This window comes from Pelophylax lessonae (genome assembly GCF_965119305.1).
Source record: "Pelophylax lessonae genome assembly, chromosome: 1".
NCBI classification, from domain to species: Eukaryota; Metazoa; Chordata; class Amphibia; order Anura; family Ranidae; genus Pelophylax; species Pelophylax lessonae.
Window position 1 is genome coordinate 50459883 of NC_138768.1, and position 12731 is coordinate 50472613.

Genomic DNA, 12731 nt, shown 5'->3' on the forward strand with positions numbered 1-12731 from the left:
ATCCGGCCCACAGGCCGCAGTTTGGAGACCCCTGACGTAGAGAATTCCAACTCTGTCAGCATTCATAAGATATGTTAATATATTAATGTCTGTTTGCGTGTTTTTATGATAATAATGACTGTCTGCGCTTGTACTCCCGAAGACGTGAATGTAAGTCTATGAAACGCGTAGAGAATTCCAGCTCTTTTAGCAGCCACATTAATGTTGGCACGTGAGTATCTTTTTATTCATATTAGTTATATGATAATATTAGCTCTCGAGTTTAAAAAGTGTGGTTGAAGTCCATTTTGGGAATGGTAGAAGTGTTGGGTTCTAGTTCCCCTTTAGTTTGTCTTCTTGTTTTTAATTCCACCATTTGGGGGTAGTTACTGGAGCAATACATGATAATTTAGGGATTTTGCTATTTTGATATTTTATGAATAAATACGAATTTTAACACTGAAAGGAGTCAGCGGTTTCATTATATCTATGGAAAGTTGTTACCAGTAAATTCCTACAGAGCTGTGTCTATGCCCCTTATTTAGAGAGTGAGCTTTATGGGAGTGTAGTTAGTTGATTTCATTTAGTATTGTGTGTTTTTCCTTATTTTTCTTTATTACTAAAGTGGATTTTTGTGGGGTTGGTGTGGAAGGAATGACAGGTGCAGTATGTACAGAAGAGGAGTGTGGAGGGTATGACAGTGGGCAGTATGTACAGAAGAGGAGTGTGGAGGGTATGACAGAGGGCAGTATGTACAGAAGAGGAGTGTGAAGGGTATGACAGAGGGCAGTATCTGCAGGAGAGGAGTGTGGAGGGTATGACAGTGGGCAGTATCTGCAGGAGAGGAGTGTGGAGGGTATGACAGCGGGCAGTATCTGCAGGAAAGGAGTGTGGAGGGTATGACAGTGGGCAGTATGTAAAGGAGAGGAGGGTGGAGGGGATGACAGTGGGCAGTATGTACAGGAGAGGAGGGTGGAGGGGATGACAGTGGGCAGTATGTACAGGAGAGGAGTGTGGAGGGTATGACAGTGGGCAGTATGTGCAGGAGAGGAGTGTGGAGGGTATGACAGTGGACAGTATGTACAGGAGTGAAGTGTGAAGGGTATGACAGCGGGCAGTATATACAGGAGAGGAGTGTGGAGGGTATGACAGTGGGCAGTATGTGCAGGAGAGGAGTGTGTAGGGTATGACAGGGGGCAGTATGTACAGGAGAGGAGGGTGGAGGGTATGACAGAGGGCAGTATGTACAGGAGAGGAGTGTGGAGGGTATGACAGAGGGCAGTATGTACAGGAGAGGAGGGTGGAGGGCATGACAGAGGGCAGTATGTACATGAGAGGAGTGTGAAGGGTATGACAGTGGGCAGTATGTACAGAAGAGGAGTGTGAAGGGTATGACAGCGGGCAGTATGTACAGGAGAGGAGTGTGGAGGGTATGACAGTGGGCAGTATGTACAGGAGAGGAGGGTGGAGGGTACGGTGGTGGGCAGTATGTACAGGAGAGGAGTGTGGAGGGTATGACAGTGGGCAGTATGTACAGGAGAGGAGTGTGGAGGGTATGACAGAGGGCAGTATGTACAGGAGAGGAGTGTGGAGAGTATGACAGTGGGCAGTATGTGCAGGAGAGGAGTGTGGAGGGTATGACAGGGGGCAGTATGTACAGGAGAGGAGTGTGGAGGGTATGACAGTGGGCAGTATGTGCAGGAGAGGAGTGTGGAGGGTATGACAGTGGACAGTATGTACAGGAGTGAAGTGTGAAGGGTATGACAGCGGGCAGTATATACAGGAGAGGAGTGTGGAGGGTATGACAGTGGGCAGTATGTGCAGGAGAGGAGTGTGTAGGGTATGACAGGGGGCAGTATGTACAGGAGAGGAGGGTGTAGGGTATGACAGAGGGCAGTATGTACAGGAGAGGAGTGTGGAGGGTATGATAGTGGGCAGTATGTACAGGAGAGGAGTGTGGAGGGTATGACAGCGGGCAGTATGTACAGGAGAGGAGTGTGGAAGGTATGACAGTGGGCAGTATGTACAGGAGTGTGGAGGGTATGACAGAGGGCAGTATGTACAGGAGAGGAGGGTGGAGGGTATGACAGCGGACAGTATCTGCAGGAGAGGATTGTGGAGGGGAGGACAGTGGGCAGTATGTACAGGAGAGGAGTGTGGAGGGGAGGACAGTGGGCAGTATGTACAGGAGAGGAGTGCGAAGGGTGATGGTATCCAGGAATGCTAGAAATAATCACAAAACGGCTTTTCTATGTACATATAGTATATCTCTATATATTATATAAAGCATTGGTGGAGGGCATGCACTGTCATACATTGTTATTTCTTTCTGTAGGAGAGAGGTGAGGGTGCCCAGAGGTCACCCACCAGGCCTTGGGTTCCAGCGTTCCACTAATGTATGTGTGCCTCTTGCTGTATTTGATACAATCTGCACATCCCGGGTCATTTACAGATGTTTCTGATTTCCCAGAAATCCCCAATTTCTTCCTGCGTACGATAAGGGGAGTCATTAATATCTTTCAGTTCTCTGAGCTGGGGCTATACATCACACACAATAAATTGAAGTAAACCATACATTAAACACCTGAGACCCCCATGCCTTTACAGGAAGTGTGTACATTTAATGCTCTTTTCTGACCCCCATTCCTCTGTATGTCACCCCATCCTGATATCCGGAAATGTTTGTTTTATATAAAGGCCAGTATTCACCATTATTATAGCACTCATGGGCCAGTCCTTAGAACGGTAGGATCAGAGGGGCCGCAGCAAGCTTCAAACTGTAGAAACAGAAAATTGTGAAATATTTTTTAAAGTGTTGAGAAGAGTCATAAGACTCACTTCAGTTCGAGAAAATATGAACCTATCTCTCCTTTCTCTTGCTGTGTACAGCTAAATAATAGTTGAGAATATAACACAGGCAGCATGCATCTGCAAAAGCTATGCAAAAAGGTGCTATCATAAGGGGAAGACTAAATACCGTTACCATGGGGGGAACTACAAGTGGCCCTTTCATGGTAGAGACTGATTGTGGGCTAAAGAAATTGCAAAGCGTGCCATAGTACCTTATTTATTGGTGGGCATGGCAAAAGGTGGGTGACAGAGGCTTAACTAGAACCTTCAGGGCCACATGTGCATAAAACACATGAAGGGCCCCCCTGACTGCCAGGCCCCTTTCCATCAGTCCCAGTGATATTTCCTGTGATCCTGGGGCCCTTCTCTCCAAACTCAGAGTCCTTCCCACTGATCCTAGAGCTCTTTACTCCTGTTGCGGGGCTCTTTACTTTTCTGCGACTTTGGTTCGATTTGAGTGCCATAGACTGCAATGTTAAATCACAAAAGTCGCAAGCAAGGGCAAGGAAATTGCAAGCAAGTCGTGAGATTTTGGGGTCGCAGTGTGAACCAAGCCCATGTTCTGCAGTGACCCTCTTTCTGCCATCTAGGGGCACCGCCACGGTGGCCGGAGTCCGGTCGCAAGTGTGACGTTTGCGACCCTGGTAGTTCCCTTACTGGTGGGTGATCCTAAGGGATAAGGTTTATTATGACAACTTTTCACATCTTAAGTTGGGTACCATAGTTGGGTACCTATTATAGGGCACCTCAAAGTTTTTGCTATCATGACAGGGCCAGTCTAAAACAAGAAGGAAACACTAGTCTTAGAGATTCCCAGGTGTGACCTTTGCGACCCTGGTAGTTCCAACACTGGAGGGTGATCCTAAAGGACATGATTTTCACAACCTAAATTTTCCTTGATTCAGCATTTGGTCACATGACATCTCAGAACTGCAACGGTAGCTGGTGCTGGAAGACTTTCCTCCACCATACACTGTGAATGCAGGCCCAAACAGAGCAGGTATCCATATAATGTTCTGCAACTGTCAGTGACCCTGGGTCCTGCTCTGTTTAAAGCGGAGTTCCAGCCATTTACTCACCTGTCCAACGGTCCAGCGATGCGGCCGCCGGAAGCCTCGATCCTCTCCCTCGGCGCCGGCATCACTGCTGTGGGCACCCGGCTGTTACAGTTTGCGGCTTCACAGCCGGGTACCCACTGCGCATGCGCGAGTCGCGCTGCGCGCCGTGATTGGCCGGCAATCTTCTGGGACCTCTGACGTGTCCCAGAAGATTGCAGGGAGGGAGGGGGAGAGGAGAACTTCCGCTCAGGGCGCCGCGGCGCTCCGAGCGGAAGTGGGAGCGGGTACCTGTCAAAACTAGGTACCCGCTCCCCCCCCCAAAAAATGACATGCCAAATGTGGCATGTCGGGGGGTCAGGACTCCCTAAAGCGGAAGTTCCACTTTTGGGTGGAACTCCGCTTTAAGGTCTCCGTGGTGAAGTATCTCCACTTAGGGCCACCAGTCCAACATATCTTATAAATCTGTGGGCAAATGCCCTCCTTACTCCCAGTTCAGTCCTCCCTGGCCATTTTGTTAGGTATGCCTGTGTGGAGTACCATAGAGGATTTTGTTTGACTTTCTTTTTCTCTTTATTAGTTTAGCAAAAATCCCCCCAAAAAAGTAGCCTTGCCAAAGATAAGCTCTTATACTCACATCTGTTGTGGCCCCCATCTCCTAAATACCCTCCATCTCAGTGCTGAAACCTCCATCAGTCTTTTCATCATTCCACATTTATTGGAGTGTCAGATGCCCGTGTTCCCAGCTGGGTACTGTGTGTCCATTCTCCGACTTCTACAGTATCACAGTACACATTAGTGACATAGGGGTTGGAGGATGGACCACAGAGCATTGCAATGGACACACATTTCCTGCTCTTCCAGAAATGTTGAATGCTTAGCAAAGAGATAAAGTAGGAGACATGGGCCACCGGAGAGTTGGGTACCTCACAGTTTTTGCTACCATGACAGAGCCAGTCTAAAAACAAACACCAGTCTTAGAGATTCCCAAGTGTTAGAGACTTGGGCCCTAGTCTTAGAGATTCCCAAGTGTTAGAGACTAGGGCCCTAGTCTTAAAGATTCCCAAGTGTTAGAGACTTGGGCCCTAGTCTTAAACACTCCCAAGTGTCAGAGACTTGGGCCCTAGTCTTAAAGATTCCCAAGTGTTAGAGACTTGGGCCCTAGTCTTAAAGATTCCCAAGTGTTAGAGACTTGGGTCCTAGTCTTAGAGATTCCCAAGTGTTAGAGACTTGGGCCCTTGTCTTAAAGATTCCCAAGTGTTAGAGACTTGGGCCCTAGTCTTAAAGATTCCCAAGTGTTAGAGACTTGGGCCCCAATCTTAAAGATTCCCAAGTGTTAGAGACTTGGGCCCTAATCTTAAAGATTCCCAAGTGTAGAGACTTGGGCCCTAGTCTTAAAGATTCCCAAGTGTTAGAGACTTGGGCCCTAGTCTTAAAGATTCCCAAGTATTAGAGACTTAGGCCCTAGTCTTAGAGATTCCCAAGTATTAGAGACTTGTGCCCTAGTCTTAGAGATTCCCAAGTGTTAGAGACTTGGGCCCTAGTCTTAAAGATTCCCAAGTCTTAGAGACTTGGTCTTAGAGATTCCCAAGTGTTAGAGACTTGGGCCCTAGTCTTAAAGATTCCCAAGTGTTAGAGACTTGGACCATAGTCTTAGAGATTCCCAAGTGTTAGAGACTTGGGCCCTAGTCTTAAAGATTCCCAAGTGTTAGAGACTTGGGCCCTAGTCTTAGAGATTCCCAAGTGTTAGAGACTTGGGCCCTACTCTTAAAGATTCCCAAGTGTTAGAGACTTGGGCCCTAGTCTTAGAGATTCCCAAGTAATTTGTTACAGAAATTTAACGTGCCACCTTCAACAATGGTCCCCTAAATTGGCACAAGTACACAAAGTACAATGTCTCTCAACCATTTCTGTCTCACAGCCATTGGTGGGCAGATTGTCCATGTACAGATTCCAATTGTCCTGAATGAAAACCAGTTATTTCAACCAGCTTTTCAATACTGATATACTCACAACTTTGCTGGTCTTTTCATGTGGCCGAGTAACTGCTGAGTGTCCTTTGGAATCCTCAATGTAATCAGTAGGGGGTACCATATCCTTCAAATACAAGCTGATTGACAATGATGTGTTAAATGCCCCTCAGACCTCCACCTTATCCCTAAAGAAGAGTAAGCTCTTCACACCTTCTACACAATTAGGCTGTAAGTGACTAGAGATGAGTGAAAGTTAGAGTTTTAATTTCCCCCCAAAATTCAGTCAAAAATCTAAAACTTCACAGAGCTGGGGTTTGTAATAAATGTTAATATTAGAATTGGCATTGTCATCTACGGGATCAAAAACACCCTTCAAAGTGCATATCAAAAAGGAGTTAATGCTTTAATGGGGTTTTCCCAACCAAATGAGAGATTTTCAAAAAAACAAAAACTGAATTTACAAACAAAATTAGGAAAATGTATTATTGAAACCAAACATAAAAAAATAAATAAATCAAACTAAGCCAAAAATGCACAAAAGGAGGGAAAAAAGGGCAAACATTTTCTATCAAAAATTTAAAAAGACGTTTTATTACTCTACAATGTAGTACACTACAGATTTATTATACAGAGCATTGTGGAAATTAGCTGATAAACAAATAAAGGTATTGTCAAAATATCACAGCATATTAAACTTGACATCTATATGTATTAATTGAGGCCATTATTCTTTTGTTACTCAATGAGCTTCTGTAACATTTAGTAATAAAACAAATATTTTAACCAGTTTGTGTTTTGTGTTCTTTATATTGAGTGTTCTGATTTCCGCATGATAAAACAATAAATACAAAGGTAAATAAAGAAAAAGAGAAAAGGGAGATAAATTTAATAAAAGTGGGTGGATGGGGCCCAAAAAAGCATTTTTCACAACCTCCGACCCTTAATTACAGTTGTAGTGAATAGAAAAACAAGAAATAAAAATTTGCCACCTATACATTTTTTATTGTTTTTTTTTATATATATATTTTCATATTATTAGTATTGTAATAATTAGTAGTATTAATAAGTAGCATTAATAATAATAATAGTAATCAGTGTGTTAATAATATTAATAGTCATCAGTGTATTATTATTATTAATATTAGTAATAATAATAATGATAATAATAATAATAAACAAATGACTATTAATATTAATAATAGCAATCAGTGTGTTAATATTATTATTATTATTAACACACTGATGACTATTATTATTACTATTAATAATAATAGTCATCAGTTTATTATTAATAATAATAATAATAATCAAACCCATCTGTTTATTATTATTATTATTATTATTATTAGTGATACAAATATTATTCATCAGTTTAATATGCATTATACTTATGTATTAGTAATAATAATAATACGTATTAATAATAATAATAATAATATAATAATAATAAAACCCATCTGTTTATTAATATTATTATTATTATTATTGTTATTATTATTATTATTATTATTATTAATAATAATAGTCATCAGTTTATTATTATTATTAATAATAATAATAATAAAACCCATCTGTTTATTATTATTATTATTATTATTATTATTAATAATAATAATAATAATAATAATAAACTGATGACTATTATTATTAATAATAATAATAACAATAATAATAAACAGATGGGTTTTATTATTATTATATTATTATTATTAATACGTATTATTATTATTACTAATACATAAGTATAATGCATATTAAACTGATGAATAATATTTGTATCACTAATAATAATAATAATAATAATAATAATAATAATAATATCCATCTGTTTATTATTATTATTATTGTTATTATTATTAGTGATACAAATATTATTCATCAGTTTAATATGCATTATACTTATGTATTAGTAATAATAATAATACGTATTAATAATAATAATATAATAATAATAAAACCCATCTGTTTATTATTATTGTTATTATTATTAATAATAATAGTCATCAGTTTATTATTATTATTATTAATAATAATAATAATAATAATAAACAGATGGGTTTTATTATTATTATTAATAATAATAATTATAATAATAAACTGATGACTATTATTATTAATAATAATAATAATAATAATAGTAATTCATTCATCTATTATTATTAATAATAATAATAATAATAATAATACGAATAATAGTCATTAGTTTAAAGCGTCTGCATCCAAAGTATTTTTTTGTGTGTTTTGACAGTAATGAAAGGTTAGGGCCCCTGTCATGTTTTTGTTGCTGTCTGTGTCCTCACTAGGTAGATTATCCCTCTCCATTTGCCATAGTAGTCACTATTACAATACAAAAAATGATGAGAAATCCAAAATGTTGTCATGAGAACAAAAGGTGGGGGAAACCTTCTTCTAGGGATACCCGTTCCTGTAAAAACCGTCCCTCGCTTTGTAGAGAATTCCTCTTACTTCCTGTTGCATCCCCAGGGCAGGAAGTGAAGGGAAGACCCGCCAGAGGGACACATACAGCAAAAATTCATCTTCCCAGCAAATTCAGAGCTGACCTGTTGCAATCCACTGCTCCAGGCTGACGTAGAATGGAAGTCTTTCCTTTCTACGTCATCAGGGGGCGGCTGTCTCTTCCAGGTTCTTGACGCCGGCCCCCTGATGATGCACCACTATGTTTGCCTTCCCTGGGAAAAGTGACAGGTAAAGGGGGCTGTGTAGGCTGTAGCCCATTTCGATACTGAAGGTCCACTTTAACACCCCTGTAAGGTGCTATGCCATGCAGACATCGCTGGAGTGCGACAGGAAGTGGCGGCAAAGGAGTCGCAGGTGATCAACAGCACTGCAAGTAACAAAAGATGAAAACTGGTATTTTTTTAAGAGTAAGTGTAATTTGTTTGTGGTACACAGTGCAAATTAAATGTCATTTATTTAGGGCTTGTTTACATGGGCAGCCGGGGAAGTGGCAAAAGTAGGCAGTTGAACCACAATTTTATCTCAACAGAGCTTCTCCAGTTCCTTTTCAATTCAGCCTCAGCTGCACTGGACAGTGAATCAATGGGAAGTGCTCTGTTCACAACCTGAAGCATAGTAAAATGTTTACTATGCTTCAGTCAAGGAGCGATTGGTACAGATCACTCACTGTGTTCATTCATTCATCCATCCATCCTGAAACATCCTCCACAGCAGCGGATGGGACAGGAGGGAAGCTGGCAGCACTGCAGGGGGGAGACAGGGGGGGATTTGGCACTGCACAGGGGGATTAGGGTGTGCCCAGGCACACCTGGCACACCCTGTGCGCACACCTATGCCTGTAATTGTGGTTCAAGCTTTTCAAGGTTAATGCACACAGTGCGGAGGAGACATATTGCCTCCCTTCCACCTGTCCACTGCCCTTTCAATTGATAAAACGTGCGAAAAATGCAGCAAAATACACGGGTAAAAAAACATGCAAAGTTTGAAGCTCAGAAAGATGCGTGAGATACTTTGCTGTGTTTGTCGGTGTAGGGCGGCCCATTGAAATAAATAAATGCACATGTAGTGCGGCAATGAATAAAAAAAAGCGCGTGCACGCCACGCCTGACGCCATGAGCCATAGAGTGATTGGGGTCCTGGAGGAAAGTGTTTGTGGATATTTGATGTCTGGGGACACCTTGTAGCGTGTTTGCATAGAGAGCCCTCTGGGATAATGTGTCCATCACCCGGCAGTCTGGCCCTATGTGTGGAGGGGCCCGGTAATTAGCCGTGTCTAGCCTCGCAGAGCTTGTGGAAGGGATTTTCCTATTTATCCTTTGTGAGGCTGTGTTGTGTCTCTCACCCTGAAGCTGTTGCGGGAACAATTCGCTTAGGCCGGTTCCCTGGCTCCAACTGTCTGTCAAGCACAACATTGCAATGCAAATCAGCCTGGCCCCATTGTCTTTCTTGGCCCCTGAATGCTGGCTGGAGCTATGCAGCTGGGTGCACAGGGGCCAATGAAGACAGACATGTAGAGGTGACAGGTCATCAGACAGCAACACCCCCCCCCCCCCCAAAGACCAGACTGGCAAAGGATTCTCTGAGTAGGACTGGGCCCTATGGATCATGCTCGGGGCCACATGGGGACATTGGTAAGCCGTTGTGACAATGACGCTCATCTAGGGTCAATCCACCAAGAATGGATATTTTACATATAGGTGGTGTCTAGTAGGCAGAAGATCCCCTGGGGTCTTATATGTCTTGGATGAGGTGAGATCTCCCCACATTCTGTTCTAGTGGGAGTTTTGGGGGCTCACACCCACCATTGTGTTTTCCAAATCCTCCTCCTTACATTCTCTATGAGGAACCCCTCATAATGGGCACAGCAGGTGTACAGACCTGGGAACTCAGCACAGGGATGGTGGAAACTCCTCATAATGGGCACAGCAGGTGTACAGACCTGGGAACTCAGCACAGGGATGGTGGAAACTCCTCATAATGGGCACAGCAGGTGTACAGACCTGGGAAATCAGCACAGGGATGGTGGGAACCCCTCATAATAGGCACAGCAGGTGTACAGACCTGGGAACTCAGCACTGGGATGGTAGGAACCCCTCATAATGGGCACAGCAGGTGTACAGACCTGGGAACTCAGCACAGGGATGGTGGGAACCCCTCATAATGGGCACAGCGGGTGTACAGACCTGGGAACTCAGCACAGGTATGGTGGGAACCCCTCATAATGGGCACAGCAGGTGTACAGACCCGTTAATTCAGCACTGGGATGGTGGGAACCCCTCATAATGGGCACAGCAGGTGTACACACCTGGGAACTCAGCACTGGGATGGTGGGAGCCCCTCATAATGGGCACAGCAGATGAACAGACCCGGGAACTCAGCACAGGGATGGAGGAAACCCCTCATAATTGGCACAGCAGGTGTACAGACCTGGGAACTCAGCACAGGTATGGTGGGAACCCCTCATAATGGGCACAGCAGGTGAACAGACCCAGGAACTCAGCACTGGGATAGTGGGAACCCCTCATAATGGGCACAGCAGGTGTACAGACCCGGGAACTCAGCACAGGGATGGTGGGAACCCCTCACAATGGGTACAGCAGGTGTACAGACCCGGGAACTCAGCACAGGTATGGTGGGAACCCCTCATAATGGGCACAGCAGGTGTACAGACCCGGGAACTCAGCACAGGGATGGTGGGAACCCCTCATAATGGGCACAGCAGATGTACAGACCCGGGAACTCAGCACAGGGATCTTCAGCATTTGTCAGAAACCAAAATATCAGTTTTGGGTGGACTGATCCATTTAGACCATCAATGAAAGGCTATAAGGAGGTTTTTCCATACGTTAATGCACAGTTCCCCTCTTGTGGACCCCAATCCCTCTGTTCCACCTTTGTCCACAGTTCTCTGGCCTTGGGAGTCCATTTACTCTTGTGGTTCCTGTGTATTGCGTTAATCGTTAACATGCAGGGGCTACCAACGCACAAATATGGGCATGAGTGTCGGCCTTCAGACCTCAGAGAGAGGAGCAGGAAATATCTCCCAGTGGCTGAATTACCAGGAACATGGAGCCAGGCATGGATGGAGAGGGAAGGAAGAATCCCCCCAAATAGTCCCCATCCCCCAGAGAAGACAATGATGTATACAACCTCACACCTTCCAACTTTCTGAGAAAGAGAGATTATCACAAATTATGCAGGCAAAGGACACGCTCCTGACACGCCCCCAGTGAAACGCACCACTCAGAGTGGGTTCAAATTATAGTGATTTGTAGTGGTGCAATAATGTAATTGGTGAACGCGCATCATGTGCTTAGCGTTAAGGCTGTTCAATGAGGGTAGCTGGCAGTGGCGGCTGGTGCTCAAAATTTTTGGGGGGGCGCAAAAAGAAAAATGTAATAGGTATTGCTTCGCGCCAAAAAACGCAGTAAAAAAATTGCGTGACTTTGAAGCTGTGCCCCCTTCAATGCAATGAACACTGTGCTGTGCCCCCTTCAATGCAATAAACACTGTGCTGTGCCCCCTTCAATGCAATAAACACTGTGCTGTGCCCCCTTCAATGCAATAAACACTGTGCTGTGCCCCCTTCAATGCAATAAACACTATGCTGTGCCCCCTTCAATGCAATGAACACTGTGCTGTGCCCCCTTCAATGCAATGAACACTGTGCTGTGCCCCCGCAATGCAATGAACACTGTGCTGTGCCCCCTTCAAAGCAATAAACACTATGCTGTGCCCCCTTCAATGCAATGAACACTGTGCTGTGCCCCCTTCAATGCAACGAACACTGTGCTGTGCGCCCTTCAATGCAATAAACACTGTGCTGTGCCCCCTTCAATGCAATAAACACTGTGCTGTGCCCCCTTCAATGCAATGAACACTGTGCTGTGCCCCCTTCAATGCAATAAACACTGTGCTGTGCCCCCTTCAATGCAATGAACACTGTGCTGTGCCCCCTTCAATGCAATAAACACTGTGCTGTGCCCCCTTCAATGCAATGAACACTGTGCTGTGCCCCCTTCAATGCAATGAACACTGTGCTGTGCCCCCACAATGCAGAGTTCAGCGTGCATGCCCCTTTCAATGCAGAGCACCACAGCATTGTCCCCAATCACTGCAGAGCGCCACAGCATTGTCCCCAATGATTGCAGAGTGCCCATAGCATTGTCCCCCAATGATTGCAGAGTGCCACAGCATTGTACCCCAATGATTGCAGAGTGCCACAGAATTGTACCCCAATGATTGCAGAGTGCCACAGAATTGTACCCCAATGATTGCAGAGTGCCACAGCATTGTACCCCAATGATTGCAGAGTGCCACAGAATTGTACCCCAATGATTGCAGAGTGACACAGCATTGTACCCCAATAAATGCAGAGTGCCCACAGCATTGTACC